At 42.0% G+C, this 13921-nt stretch overlaps 1 protein-coding gene across 9 annotated transcripts in view; it reads right to left on the bottom strand.

Moving 5' to 3' along the window:
• The window catches only part of LOC146798382 (leucine-rich repeat and fibronectin type III domain-containing protein 1-like protein), a 2623090-nt gene that overhangs the window by 998605 nt on the left and 1610564 nt on the right, over positions 1-13921 (bottom strand). For all 9 annotated transcript variants that reach the window (XM_085625642.1, XM_085625645.1, XM_085625643.1 and 6 more), the window contains one exon: positions 9528-9646. The gene's annotated coding sequence lies outside the window, so the exon portion shown is untranslated. The remainder of the gene's footprint in view (positions 1-9527; positions 9647-13921) is intronic.

The raw sequence follows: 13921 nt of genomic DNA, 5'->3' as shown, positions 1-13921 counted from the left end.
GGGAGATGGAGGGCAATGGAGGGAGAGAGACAGAGGGAGAGGGAGGGAGACAGGGAGGGAGACGAAGGGTGACAGGGGGAAGAGGGAGACAGATGGAGGGAGAGGGAGACAGGGAGGGAGACAGAGGGATGGAGAGGGAGGGAGACAGTGGGAGGGAGACAGTGGGAGGGAGACAGAGGGAGGGAGACAGATGGAGGGAGACAGAGGGGTAGACAGAGGGGGAAACAGAAGGGGAGACAGATAAGAGAGACAGAGAGGGAGACAGAGGGAGGGCGACAGAGGGCAGGCGACAGAGGGGGAGACCGAGAGGGAAGAGGGAGACAGAGAGGGAGGAGGGAGACAGAGAGGGAGGAGGGAGACAGAGAGGGAGGAGGGAGACAGAGGGAGGAGGGCGACGGAGGGAGGGAGACAGGGGGAGAGAGACAGGGAGACAGAGACAGGGAGAGAGAGAGAGGGGGAGAGAGAGAGAGGGAGGGAGAGGGAGAGGGAGGGAGGAAGAGAGAGGGAGGGGGAGGGAGGGAGGGAGGGGGAGGGAGAGGGAGAGGGAGAGGGGGAGAGAGAGAGAGAGAGAGAGAGAGAGAGAGAGAGAGAGAGAGAGAGAGAGAGAGAGAGAGAGAGAGAGAGAGAGAGAGAGAGAGAGAGAGAGAGAGAGAGAGAGAGAGAGAGAGAGAGAGAGAGAGAGAGAGAGAGAGAGAGAGAGAGAGAGAGAGAGAGAGAGAGAGAGAGAGAGAGAGAGAGAGAGAGAGAGAGAGAGAGAGAGAGAGAGAGAGAGATTTGTGTATGCCGGGTCTGGTGGCTCAGTGGACGAAGGCGTCTGCTGCAGGGACCTGTGTTCAACCTCATGGTCACAATTTATTTTTGCTTTAGCCCCGCCCCTCCCCCTCTGACCCCGCCCCCACCGGTGCGGCCCTCGGCCACAAACCACACTGTAAATTTGGCCCCTGAGAGAAAGTTTGTGAGTACCCATGATTTAGAGCATGGTGGGCAATTTGCCAAACTACTGCGGTAATGTTCGGCCTGTCATCTGTTGGCCTGGTGTGAAACCATCCACCTTACACCTAGAGACGTCCTCCAGTTTAGCAAGGATATTTTTGCAAAACGTGCTCCTGCAAGGCACATCGAGAGCACTTGCAGCAAAAGTGTAACGTCAGATATCTGCAATTTCATGGTGACTGGTCGAGATTCTTATTGATTTATAACAAAAGGAACAAGCATTTGCAATGCAATAGGTTTCGAATTTACACAAGTTTAAGCTATTAGCATTGTAAATGGCAATGCGTTTTATTTATGTTTAAAAAACGAAAACATAAATAAAAGGCATTGTCATTTACAATGCCAATAGCTCAAACTCGCGTAAATGCGAGACCTGTTGCATTGCAAATGCTTGTTTGCCTGTGCTACACTGAGCTGATGCGGACCGTGCTGCAAATTAATTAAATAAAGCAGCGTGGCCACTAAAGTGAAAGTGGACTGCATTGGAATGAGGAAAGACCATTAAAGAAAATAGTGCTCACCCACTAAATAACAGAGACCCTGTAACGAGCCAAGTAAAAGGTCCAGTGTTTATGAGAGGTGACAAATGGAGACAAGGCGGAACCCAGGAGGGACTAACAAGCCTCATAATGAATCAGAATTCAGCTTTTATGAAAGACAATGACACCAGCCAATTAAAAATATGGGTGGAGAGTGGGCAGGGCTTCCACTGCTTACTCTATTACAGCATGCCTCGCAGAGCGAGCAGCGCATGCACCCTGCTGCTAGGCTCAACCTAAAAAAACAGCCAACACAGGGTCTGTGCATACCGGAATGTGGTCCAGATGCCTAACTGTGCAAGACAACCGCATTTCAAACATTTAATGGATAAAAAGGTCATCAGGACAGAAAGGGTGAGAGCACTAATACGCTGTAGACAAGGGACAAAAATAAAACATTTAGGACAAGAAGAGGGCTAGATAAACCCAGGATCTTTGTGAAACAAGCATTGGCAAAGTCAATAGTTCTCTCCTTTAAAATATGTTTATTGATGCGAGAATGAACACCAAGAAAGAAAGACATAAAAGAGAGTCCAAAAGGAAACATGTATCCAGCACACGGCAGAGAGGTCATTGTGAAACAGTGGCTATTTTATCCGTTGCAGGGACCTGGGTTTCACCTCATGGTCACAGATTCAGATTGCAAGGTACGAGATGGTGTAGCAATGAAAGTATATACCAGCGAGCAGCTTCACTTCCAAAGGTGGAAAAACTCCACACCCAGCAACAGACTGCCAAGTCCCGTGATTGCATCTGTGAACTAGCTAGCCTGACAATGATGCTGTAGGAAGTACCGCCATAAGGCAAGTAAACAGACGCCAAGCCAAATACAAAATGTGACTTTTTAGAGTGATCTAAACATTGGAAACATGCCAGTCGACACCAGCTGTAATAAAACCTATTGACGGAGGCGAGTACTACATGCCAACGCCATGAAACACACACATCTAACATGAGGCCTGAAACGCCGCTATTAAGATGTTTAACATGAAAGACACGCGTGGAAGAGAAAACATGACCAAAACAAGCGCTCGCCAGGCAGCCGCGGCACCCACGCTTTACTTTTAACATTAAAAGTAAAGCGCGGGTGCCGCGATTATACCAAAAGTAAAGTAATAGAAAAAACATTTATTTCTTTACTTTTGGTATGATCGCGGCACCCGCGCTTTACTTTTAACGTTAGAAGTAAAGCGCGGGTGACGCGATTATACCAAAAGTAAAGAAATAGAAAAAACATCTAGAAGGGGCGATATGGGGCCTGCACTTCAGCTCTGGTTGTCTCGGCCTCCTCTTAGCTTCACCATCACAGCTGTTGAATATACCAGGAGGTGACACAGGAAAAAGCAGACGCTGCACCTTGTTCTCACAATAATTAATTCTATTACCTTTCACTGCAAACAGCTTAGTCTGACTTTGTATATGTGTAATATAAATAACAACACATGCATTGCCAGACGTAATCACACGTGTGTAATCACATGTGTGTCCCCAACATTAATTTCTAGAGCTGCCACTGACTTGTGCTAGGGCCCATGGCACCCTTACAAAGCCATTGTTAAGGATAATCTGTCAAATAAGCGGTGTGGGATTTTGATTTGGCCTGGGCAGTAAATTCCGCTCCGCTCCGCTCGCTGAATTTGCGGAATTTGGCTAATTTTGCGTTCTGTGGAGAACGCGGAATTGCCTAAAATAATATGATCCGCGACTTTGCGTAATTTTTTGCTTTTTTGCGCTTTCCAAATGCGTGTTCGTGAGATTATTTTCCCCGAGCACACAAACAGCGTTCGCGAACAGGAAAAAAACATCGGGAACGGGCGGAACAAGCAATTCCGTTTGTTTGCGGAACTTTTACGTGCTCGCGGAGATTTTTTACCATTTCGCGGGGCTTTGCGTAGCGCGACTACGCAAATTCCACCCACCCCAAGTTTTGATACTAAAAACCGTGCTGTTCTGTAGTAAAAGGGCCACTGGCTAAACATTTCCAACATTGAAGCCAGCAGATGCTCTGACATCAGAGAGTAAGGGAAAAAATAAAAGGTCCCGTTTGTGTCACCTACTGTAGCTCTTCACACTTTCAGGTGATAGCATAAAACGTATTGGATCTCTATGTATCCATTATCACAATCGTTCTTCTATCTAAACACTGAACACAGTTATATGTAAAGATGTCACATTTATTACAAATATTCTCTTTTACAAAATGTTCTCACTCTGGTTCTTGTTGTAAAACAAATACCTTCAACAATATATACAAGGCATGACACATAAACTACATCAATCAATAAAGTTAAAAATACACATCATCAAGTAAATAAAAACCTAATATCATGAGATTCACTAATCCATTATAATTTATAATCAAGAATTCACAAGTTGTCAATCTAATATGCTTTAAAATCAGAAATTGACAGAATATCGACGCAGCGTTTTTGTGGATTAGACTCGATACACATCACCTTCTTCAGAACAAGATATATACAACAGAGGTTTATCTAGAAAATATAAAATATACATAATTACATTCTAACAATCATGTTTACATAAACAAGTTCAGTGTTTTTTAGATCTCTCACTATTTAATCACATCCCTTCGCTTCAGTCATCCATTCACTTTACACACAGAAGATATTTGAATCATACAAATCATCCATAATGCCCCAGCTAAGGCTATTTGGACTTGTCTTACAGGAAGCATTGACCTGTTATGTCAATTCATTCCTGTACATAATCAACGCAGTCCCTCTATGTATAGCATACCTTCTAAATATTTTGACTTCTTTTTAGAGGCCACGGCATAATGTTTTACTACAACTCCTTTTACATCCAGCTGGTAAGTTATATCCACCACCTTCTTCAAATCATACAGGGTGGTTCTTGGGAAGAATTCATATCTAAAAAGAGTATACACCCTTGTGAGGAATCCCTACAGGAGTAATGCTAGTTGCCCTTTAACCAAAAGATCTTGATGTGTAGTAGGTCAACTTACATCATCATAGATCCTAATAGGTCCAGTAATTTAAAATAAAGTACTTTCTATTGAGTCTTTTCCGAAAGGAATTCATCCAGTGGGCTTTAACGAGGAAATCACTGTTTAAAATTATAAATGTGCTAATTAGCATATTCATCTACGATGCGTTTATTGCCAAGTTCCAATACATTCTTACCGTGTTATGGCACTGGTGTCTAGTTTAACTCAAAATCTCTATTGTTTAGATTTGTTGTACCATGACAGGGACACTCTCAAAGTTACTTTATACCTCTGACATTATGAGAACGCTTCCTCCATCTTTCCCCACGTTCTATGGGATGTAAAGTATATTTTGTTACTTTTAGTTAGGAGTTTCATAATTAGCACTTATGGACAAGTGCCAGAGAAATTGACAAAAAGAGAAAGAAAAGAGAACCGTTCTATACGAGTAAATTTGATACATATATATGTGGGTTAAACTACTGAGAAGAATGGGAACGGTTACTAAGGTAATGACTCTATTGGGAATCAATATGTAAAAGGATCTAACTACTTCAGTAATAGGCCGAAAATAGTTCTATAACTCTTTAGTAGTATGAGGTTTTCTAAGAACAGTAGACCATGAAGCATTATACAATATCTTGTAGTGAGTAGTAGAGGTTGTCCTCAACTTATGCATTGATATCTTTGGTCTGATTGCGATAAACCTGTCCACCAATTCTGACCCAACTGAGGAGGAATAGACTGATAGTATACACTTTAGAATGTAATGTAGATCGTAGATATTGGGCAAGCAATGTGTTATCTTTATTCCTAGCACGAGTAATGATTCACTTATTTTAATTTTGGTTTGTTTTAGTCAAGTTTAGTTTTGGGCCAATTTTAACATATTTAGTGTCGCATTAGCATGTAAAAATGATAGGGATAATGTCAAAAATATGTGTCAATTGTCCTGCGACACAATGTATTAATTAAGCATATTGGGGGATAAGCGATAAAGAGTGGACCTTTAATATGGCCGCCACTCAAACAAACGTGTAAAAGAACACCTGGTCATTAAAACTCAAGTACTCAAAATTGTAATATAGGTTCAACATTAACTCAAAGTTTATTCTGGGGATGTTTTGATATAATTTAGTTCTATAGTAGCAAAAGAAAAAATGGTATTGTCAGCGTGACAATAAGATGTCAGCTATGTGTCAGCTATGTGTGACAATACATAATATGTGAATATAGGAAATAAAAAGTGGAATTTCAATATGCCCTTTGGATTAAATACAAACAAGAACACCCGATCTAGCGGACGGGCAGTTTCCTAGGAAAAATTATCAAGGTGAGAACTAGGCACTTTGCTTGTAACAATAACCAATTTGGAGATTAGTGTCTAGTAGTGGGCAGCATTTTCATAAGGATTGGTGGTAACTTCTTATATCTATCGGTACCATCACAGCTCAACAGCAAACACCAGCACACTTATATGTATTGCATATGGGCAGGCGTAGACAATAAATGAACAACTGGGCAGATTGAACAGATATAAACCCAATGCCCATTATTCAACAGCAAACGCTGCCCCAATTATATGGGCTGCAGATGGGCGGATGTAGACAGTGAGTGAACAAAGGGCCGATTGAACGATATATATCCAATGCCCATTTCACTATGAAAATGAATATAACAGTTAGGACAGGACATAGAGTGATGAAATATAGAACGTGGGGAAAGATGGAGGAAGCGTTCTCATAACGTCAGAGGTATAAAGTAACTTTGAGAGTGGCCCTGTCATGGTACAACAAATCTAAACAATTGAGATTTTGAGTGGAACAAGACACCAGTGCCATACGACGGTAAGAATGTATTGGAACTCAATACATAACCTTGTCAATAGATGCGCCGTAGATGAATATGTTAATTAGCACATTTATATTTTAATACAGTGATTTCCTCGTTAAAGTCCACTGGATGAATTCCTTTTCGGAAAATACTCAATAAAAAGTACTTTCTTTTAAAATACTGGACCTATTAGGATCCTTGATGATGTAAGTTGACATACTATGCATCATGATCTATTGCTATGGGGCAACTAGCATTACTCCTATAGGGATTCTTCACAAGGGCGTATACTCTTTTAAAGAGATGAACTCTCCCAAGAACCACCCTGTATAATTTGAAGAAGGTGGTGGATCTAACTTACCAGCTTAAGGTAAAAAGAGTAATAAGCATTATGCCGTGGCCTCTAAAAAGAAGTAAAAATATTTAGAAGGTATGTTATACATAGATGGGACCGCATTGATTATGTACTAGAATGAATTTACCTAACAGGTTAATGCTTCCTGTAAGACAAGTCCAAATAGCCTTAGCTGGGGCATTATGGATGAATTGTATGATTCAAATAAATTCTGCATGTAAAGTGATTGGATGACTGAAGTGAAGGGATGTGATTAAATAGTGAGACACCTAAAAAACACAGAACTTGTTTATGTAAACATGCTTATTAGAATGTATTTGTGTATATTTTATATTTTATAAATAAACTTCTGTTGTAAATATCTGTCCTGAAGAAGGTGGTGTGTATCGAGTCTAATCCACTGAAACACTATGTCAACATTCTGTAAATTACTGATTTTAAAGCATAATAGATTGACATCTTGTGAATTCTTTTTTATAAAGTATAATGGATTAGTGAATCTCATGATTTTGTTTTTTTATTTTCCTTGATGATGTGTATTCTTCTTTGATTGACGTAGTTTATGTGTCATGTCTTGTATATATTGTTGAAGGTTTTTGTTTTATGGCAAGAATTACAGTGAGAACATTTTATAAAGGAGAATATTTTTTTTATAAATGTGACATTTATACATATAACTGGTTTCAGTTTTTAGATAGAAGAACAATTGTGATAATGGATACATAGAGCTCCAACATGTTTTATGCTATCAGCTGAAAGTGTAAAGAATTAGAGTGGGTGACATAAAAGGAACCTTTTATTGTTTCCATGATATTCTGACCCTGTCCCTTTCGGTGGTGAAAGGGTGCCTCTCCCAGTTTGTGGAGAATCAGAGAGTAAGGGCCAGATTATGATGACTGTGGGATGTGTCCTGCATTTGCATTTTCTGCATTCCTCCTGCTGACTCCTTGGTGGTCTGACGGAGTGATTACAAAGCATGCAGGAACACGGTCACAAGACCGCCACTACCACTGATACTTCTGCTTCCACAGCAGGAGAAGCAGAGGTGGCCCATGGAGGGGTTCTTGCCATGCTTCCCTCCGGACTAATCGTGACCCGTGAGCCGAGGGTGATTGTGCCCTTGTGTACTGCCACAGGTGCACATGTAAAGCACTACAATGCCTTCGGGTTGGGTTTGCGCTATATTACCCTTCAAAACAAGAAAGGAAAAAAATAGCACCTGACTGGCTGGTACCACATTATAGGGCATTCATGTTGAGGAACTGAAACAACACACTCCTGCCTGACACCAAAAACGTCTATATATGGCAGTAGCTGCATTTTGGAAGCACTGTAGTGTATACAGCATTATCATCCGTCTCGTTTCCAACAGTGAAACGTACCACTGCCATGTGTCTGCCGCCTTGAAACCGCTAGCCCCATGGGAAACTCCTAATACCAAAAGCAGGGAGGTCGGCTACTCGATGGAGTACTCTGTCCCACTGCCGTGACGAACTGGTGGTCAGACCGCCAAACTCGTAACCAGGCCCTAAGTCGTTTGACCATCTATAAATATAGTGGGGAAACCATGGGATTGATGGATGGGGCCCCTGCCAATTTTTGGCAACTGTCTTGCATCTGCCAATTTGAAAATAAAGTCCATAATTTCAACAGAAGTGTAGGTGAGACGTCTGGAGAATGATTCAATGTAGGGGCAGTGGAGAGTGGTAGCATGGATTGAGGTTGTGAGAATGGGAACAAAGATGTCAGGCTCAATATGGAGGCGAGTAATGATAAAGGGCAGATCCAGCGAGCAGGGCCAGTTAAACCATCAGCATGAAAACAATTCAAAACTGTGAGCCAAGACCTATGTTTGGGCTGAGCAATTGAGATAATGTAGCACATCATAACAGAAAAGTGGCTTCGGCTTAGCTGGGAGGCAATCTCATTTCCGGGGTGGGGGGGGGGGGGGGGGAGAGTGGGCGGGGTGACCTGCTAAATCAAGTCAGTAATTTAGCTCTTGGTGAAATTCATATAATTTCCTTTCCAGAAAGCACATGTACTGCCCACATAATTACTGAAGTGCTGGTGTGTCGTTTTGTACACTTTTTTGAGAGCAAATGTCAACCTCTAATCCATGATGGACTGGAGGACGTATTTCAGTAAAAAAATAACTAGTGCAAAACCACATGGGGCATGAATAACATTTGCTCCCATTTTGTTCCTTCAGGTTGTTTCCACGCGCCTGCAACAAGATTTGTATCCAAACAAAGTCAAAATTATGCAACATAGCATAATAGCATAATCTTGGGAATTTGGCATAACAAGTGTAATGAGAAATGCTGGAAATTATGCAAGGCAGAGTAAACAACATTTTGCCCATGCTTAGTTGGAATTTGTAGCTATCTTCTAATTAAATCAGGAAATTTTTCAGCAATTAGTGAGGGGAAGCTTTATCCAGCTACGCGGGACAGGCATTCACGATTTAAAGTGATTTTATGTGCTTGTTGTTAATAGAGTCAGAGATTCTCTGTCATATCCCATATTAAAAATGGAACATATATTGAATGTATGTAATTCCTTGACTCTTTTTGCTGCAGTGAAATGATGTTATAAATACATTTTGTATATTTTTTCACGTGTTGATTTTGAAATATGATTATTTTTATATTGGTAAGACCCTCAAACATTCACTAAAGAGATTTTTTACAAGTAATTTGAATTTGAAGTTGGATGTTAAGATCGCATTAGATGATATTATCTGAGGCCACTGTTCAAATACTGTGAAGTGGGTTATTGATGGAAAAGAACGAATATCAACGTAACATTTTTTACCTCACATTACATTCTTTACACTTACAGTGTTACGCAGGTAACAGCTTCTGGATTCGGGCCACGTTCTGCATTCCTGTCTAGTTTTAGGAAGAGTATTTGTTTGCGACTCCAGATGATGCTGATGAACCAACCAGCTGTCAAATTCTGAAGGAAAAAAAAGAGTGACCATAGATGAGTACATAACAGTGCTCAGCCATGTGTACAATACTTTAGCTCAAATATTCTCTGCAATAATAAGAATGTACTACATTGATCTTGTCACAATTAAACTGGACAAAATAAAGAGATTCTCATTTAAGTGCATCACCAATTAACACATTAGTTAGAGCTCTGCATATTTTTTATTACATGAAAGTAATCTCAAGAAGGTTTGTAGTATTGGGCTACCAATAGTACTTTTGGTTTGCCATTTTTCTTATTCCTGTTCCCATCAAGTGATTTCCTTTTGAGAGGCTGGCTTGGGAGCATTAATATCTCGCGAGAAGTCGAAAAGTGTATGTTAGACTTGGGGGTCTCTAGTTGGCACAGGTATGCACTTGTGACAAATAGGGACCTCCTCCTCTAGTCAGGGTAAGGGGGTACACTCCTAAAATAACCCCTGCTCACCCCCTTGGTAGCTTGGCACGAGCAGACAGGCTTATCTCAGAGGCAGCGTGTAAAGCATTTGTGAACACATACAGTAACCAAGTGACAACACTACAAATGGACACCACACAGGTTTTATATTAAAAATAAGTAGTCTTTATATAGATTTACCACAAGACCATTAAACGACAAAAACACACAATACTGTTACTTTTAGATGGTAGGATTTTGCTTAGTTCTCTTGAGTTCTTAAATGCGACACTTTAAGTCAATGTACCTTTTAGATGCGTCATGCAGGGCAACGAAAGTGTTGCAACGATGTTGATGCGATGAAGTTTTTGGTGCAAAGAAATAAAGATGTGAAGATCTTCCAGATGTGACACGCTTCTCTGATGTTGCGGGAAGACTCGCGGCGACACACTTTACACGATGCAACGACAGCGGCCTTGGCAGTGACACCCTTCTCTGACGTTTGCGAGACGCTGCCGCTCGATGCGATGTTGCAGCGGTGACACCCCTTTACGCGATGCGACGACAGCAGCTCCGACGGTGGCACGCTTCTCCGTGGATGCGAGGCGTTTTTCTTGATGCGGTGCAATGCGACAACTACGATGGCTGCGATGGCGACACGCTTCTTCCTTGATGCGAGACTCTTCTCTTGATGTGATGCAATGCGTCAGCTATGATGGCTGCGATGGCGACACGCTTCTTCGGCGTTGCGAGACACTTCCTGGATGATGCAAGACGCTCAATGCGATGCTGCAGCAGCGACACACTTTTACAGGCTGATTCTGTGGGTGGCACAATCAGTGCTGCAAGCTCACCAGCAGTATTTTAGATTTACCAACCCTGGGCACTCCTGGTGCACTGTACTAGGGTCTGACAGGTAAACCGAACCAACCAATCATGGAATCACTAATTTGTACAATAATTTACAATAGAGAGAGCATATGCACTTTAGCACTGATCAGCAGTGGTAAAGTGCCCAGAGTCATAAAACAGCCAACAACAGGTCAGAAAAAATATAGGAGGAAGGCAAAAAGTTCAGGGATGACCCTGCAAAAAGGGCCAAGTCCAACAGTGTATATGTGCAACGTATCTCCAGTGCTGATTTTCTTTTAGTAATCCAGCAGCATTTTTTATATGAGTACAAAGCTCTCATGATGTTTTTGACAGTGGCGACCTCGCCACCACAAATAATATTCAATGTTTTTGTGAGAATTACTGGTGATCCATGAGGTCAAACTACAGGATTTCATCTACTACTAACATTAATAAGCTGTTTTTAACTGACATTTGTGAGGAATCTGGTTATTAATTGAAAGTTAGTAACAACAAAATCTGAGCTGATCCCCTGAGAGATGTGGCATCAACAGCAGTCAACCCCCAAAGAAGTGCATGTTAATTTACAAGTAGAAACCAAAAATTAAACAATCAAGACCTCCCCGCCCCCAAAATTTCGAAAAATAGAGAACTATTTAAATAATACCAAAAGCATTAAAATAGATTGAGGCAAACCAGAGATAATATTTTTTAAATTGTAAAAACAGAAAAGTGCCTAGAAAAAGTTAAGTATCAATAAAAAGCAACAGCTCACAGTTTACCAGGATCCAGATGCGATTTCAGGCCATCCCCATGCTCGGATTCACCAAGCAAATTGGCCTGGTCAGAGTTTTAACTTTCAGAATTATTCTCTGGAATGGAAGTTAAAATTTTCCAGCAGAACATGGTCCAAGGCGTTGGCTGACGAGGGTCCACTAAGGTCAGATACATTGTCATTAAGTTCCCCCTGAAGCAATTGTTTTTGTTGCCATAAGCTCAGGGTGGAACAAAGCAGGAGCTCATGGCCACCAAGGGTGCTTTGCCAGTTGGATACATTTTCTGCTTGACCCCGGTCCTAGGTTTTACCTTTAGACTTAGGGCCTGATTATGAGTTTGGCGGTGTGAGAGTGGGCCGCCACACCATCGCACTGCTCCCACACCTGCAAACTTCAATGCCTGCCAGATTACAAATTACCTTGTGGTGTGGAGGGCAGTCCTTTGGCGTTCCCATGGCGGTGCCTATTAAAAAGTCACTTAAATGGGAGCTTCAATCCCCGTCCCTGCAGAGCATGGGATGTGCAGCTTATGGTGTGTAGGAAAGAGGGTGCATGCAGACAGGGGGTACACCATACGCCCCTCTTCATGCATCTCATAGCCCTGAGGCAACAGAGGTCCCTGGAGGGCTCCCTTTGTTTCCTCACCATCACAGGTCTCATGGCAACCTCACCGCCATGAAAACTGTGGCAGTGAGGAAACTCCAAATACGGTTGGCAGTGCTGCAGCGGCACTGCCAAGCATATTGGAGCCTCTGACCACTGCGCCACCGCCAGGGATATAAGATCCCCGGCGGTTGCGGCAGTCCTACGTCAATCCGACTGACCTTAGTTGTAATGACCACCACTGTACCTTCACCACAAGTTTGGCAGTCAGATGGACTTCAAAACTCATACTTAGGCGCTTCGTCATTTTTTTAAAGTCAAAATCCTGCAACTGGACAGGTCTGGAAGCTGTAGCTGGGCAAGACTCCACAAGGCTGGATGCCTTTACCATAATCATGTTGAGCCTGTTTTCATCATGCCAAAAAGCTTTGAGTGGAACAATTCTGTTTTTATTGATAGTCCTGGTTGCGTCCTTCCTGGACATGTAGCAGCACCTTCTCTGTTCCTCTTGAGGTGAAATAAATTACTAACGCCCAGGTTACTCCAACAGGGAGGAAAGGCATTTTTAGTCAATTCTGCAGTCCTCAAGGGCATGCCCTAGATTACTCTCCTGTCTGGGCTCCTGCAGGGTCTTCTTTGAATCAGGAGTCCTTCTGCTTTTTGTGTTATTGGAGTAGGCATACAGGAGACAATCCACCTGTTCTTTGCAAACATGTTCTAGTAACCGGGGGCCGACAAAGACCAGGAGTCATGCTTCTTGCATCAGGAGTTAGAAGACTTTAACTCCTTTTCATCCTGCAGAATCAGGAGTCCTTGAGTCATTTTCTTCCAGCAGGGCATTCTTCTTTAGCTTTAGTCTTCCCAGGTCCAGGAATATTCTAGTGGGTGGTGGTGGTTAAGATGTCAGATTTTTTCTGTGCACTAGTCAGGGATTGGAGAACTTCTGCCACCTAATATTAACTATTTACTTGCAATTTCCACACCTCCTTTTGTATCATGTTTCTCTTATTTTAATGTAACAATTTTCTAAGAGCTCCAGTTATAATATAGCAGCTCCTCGTGCCACAAGGCAAGTTAGTTCCATAGCCACTCCTATTTAGATAAGCTATCCTCTAACCTGACAGGAACCAAACTCATCCTTTTCCCTGTTGCAATTGGAGCATGGCACTATGGGAAAGTCCTCAAACTTAATGGGAGAAGACCTTCCTGGCATCTCCAAAGCAAAAGAGACAGTGCCTAAGCTGTGTGTGTCCTACACATTGCGATTGGCCACTTCCAGATAGCTAATCCATTCTAACTGGTCATCAGTTAAGACCAATCTGCTCTTCCTGGGCTCAAAAGTAGGCAATTGTCTTCTGAGCCAGAGTCATTAACTCTTCAAACCAAGATTGTGTATTTTACCATAGGAGGGGCTGAGTGGCAAAACTGTTTTAGTCCATTTTTGGCTCACGTAACATAGAGAACATTTTTATGAAGTTACTTTTCCACCTAAGTTATCAAAAATCCAATTTCACCATTAAGTTAGATTTGGAAAAATGAAGTAAGAAATAACTTTGAAGTATGTTTGTAGTACTTTCTCAGCCAGAGATAGGACATAAATATTTTAATATTATCTAGTCCTTGTAAGGGACAA

This window comes from Triturus cristatus, chromosome 9 (assembly GCF_964204655.1).
Source record: "Triturus cristatus chromosome 9, aTriCri1.1, whole genome shotgun sequence".
NCBI classification, from domain to species: domain Eukaryota; kingdom Metazoa; phylum Chordata; class Amphibia; order Caudata; family Salamandridae; genus Triturus; species Triturus cristatus.
This window is presented reverse-complemented; position numbering and strand designations above follow the sequence as displayed.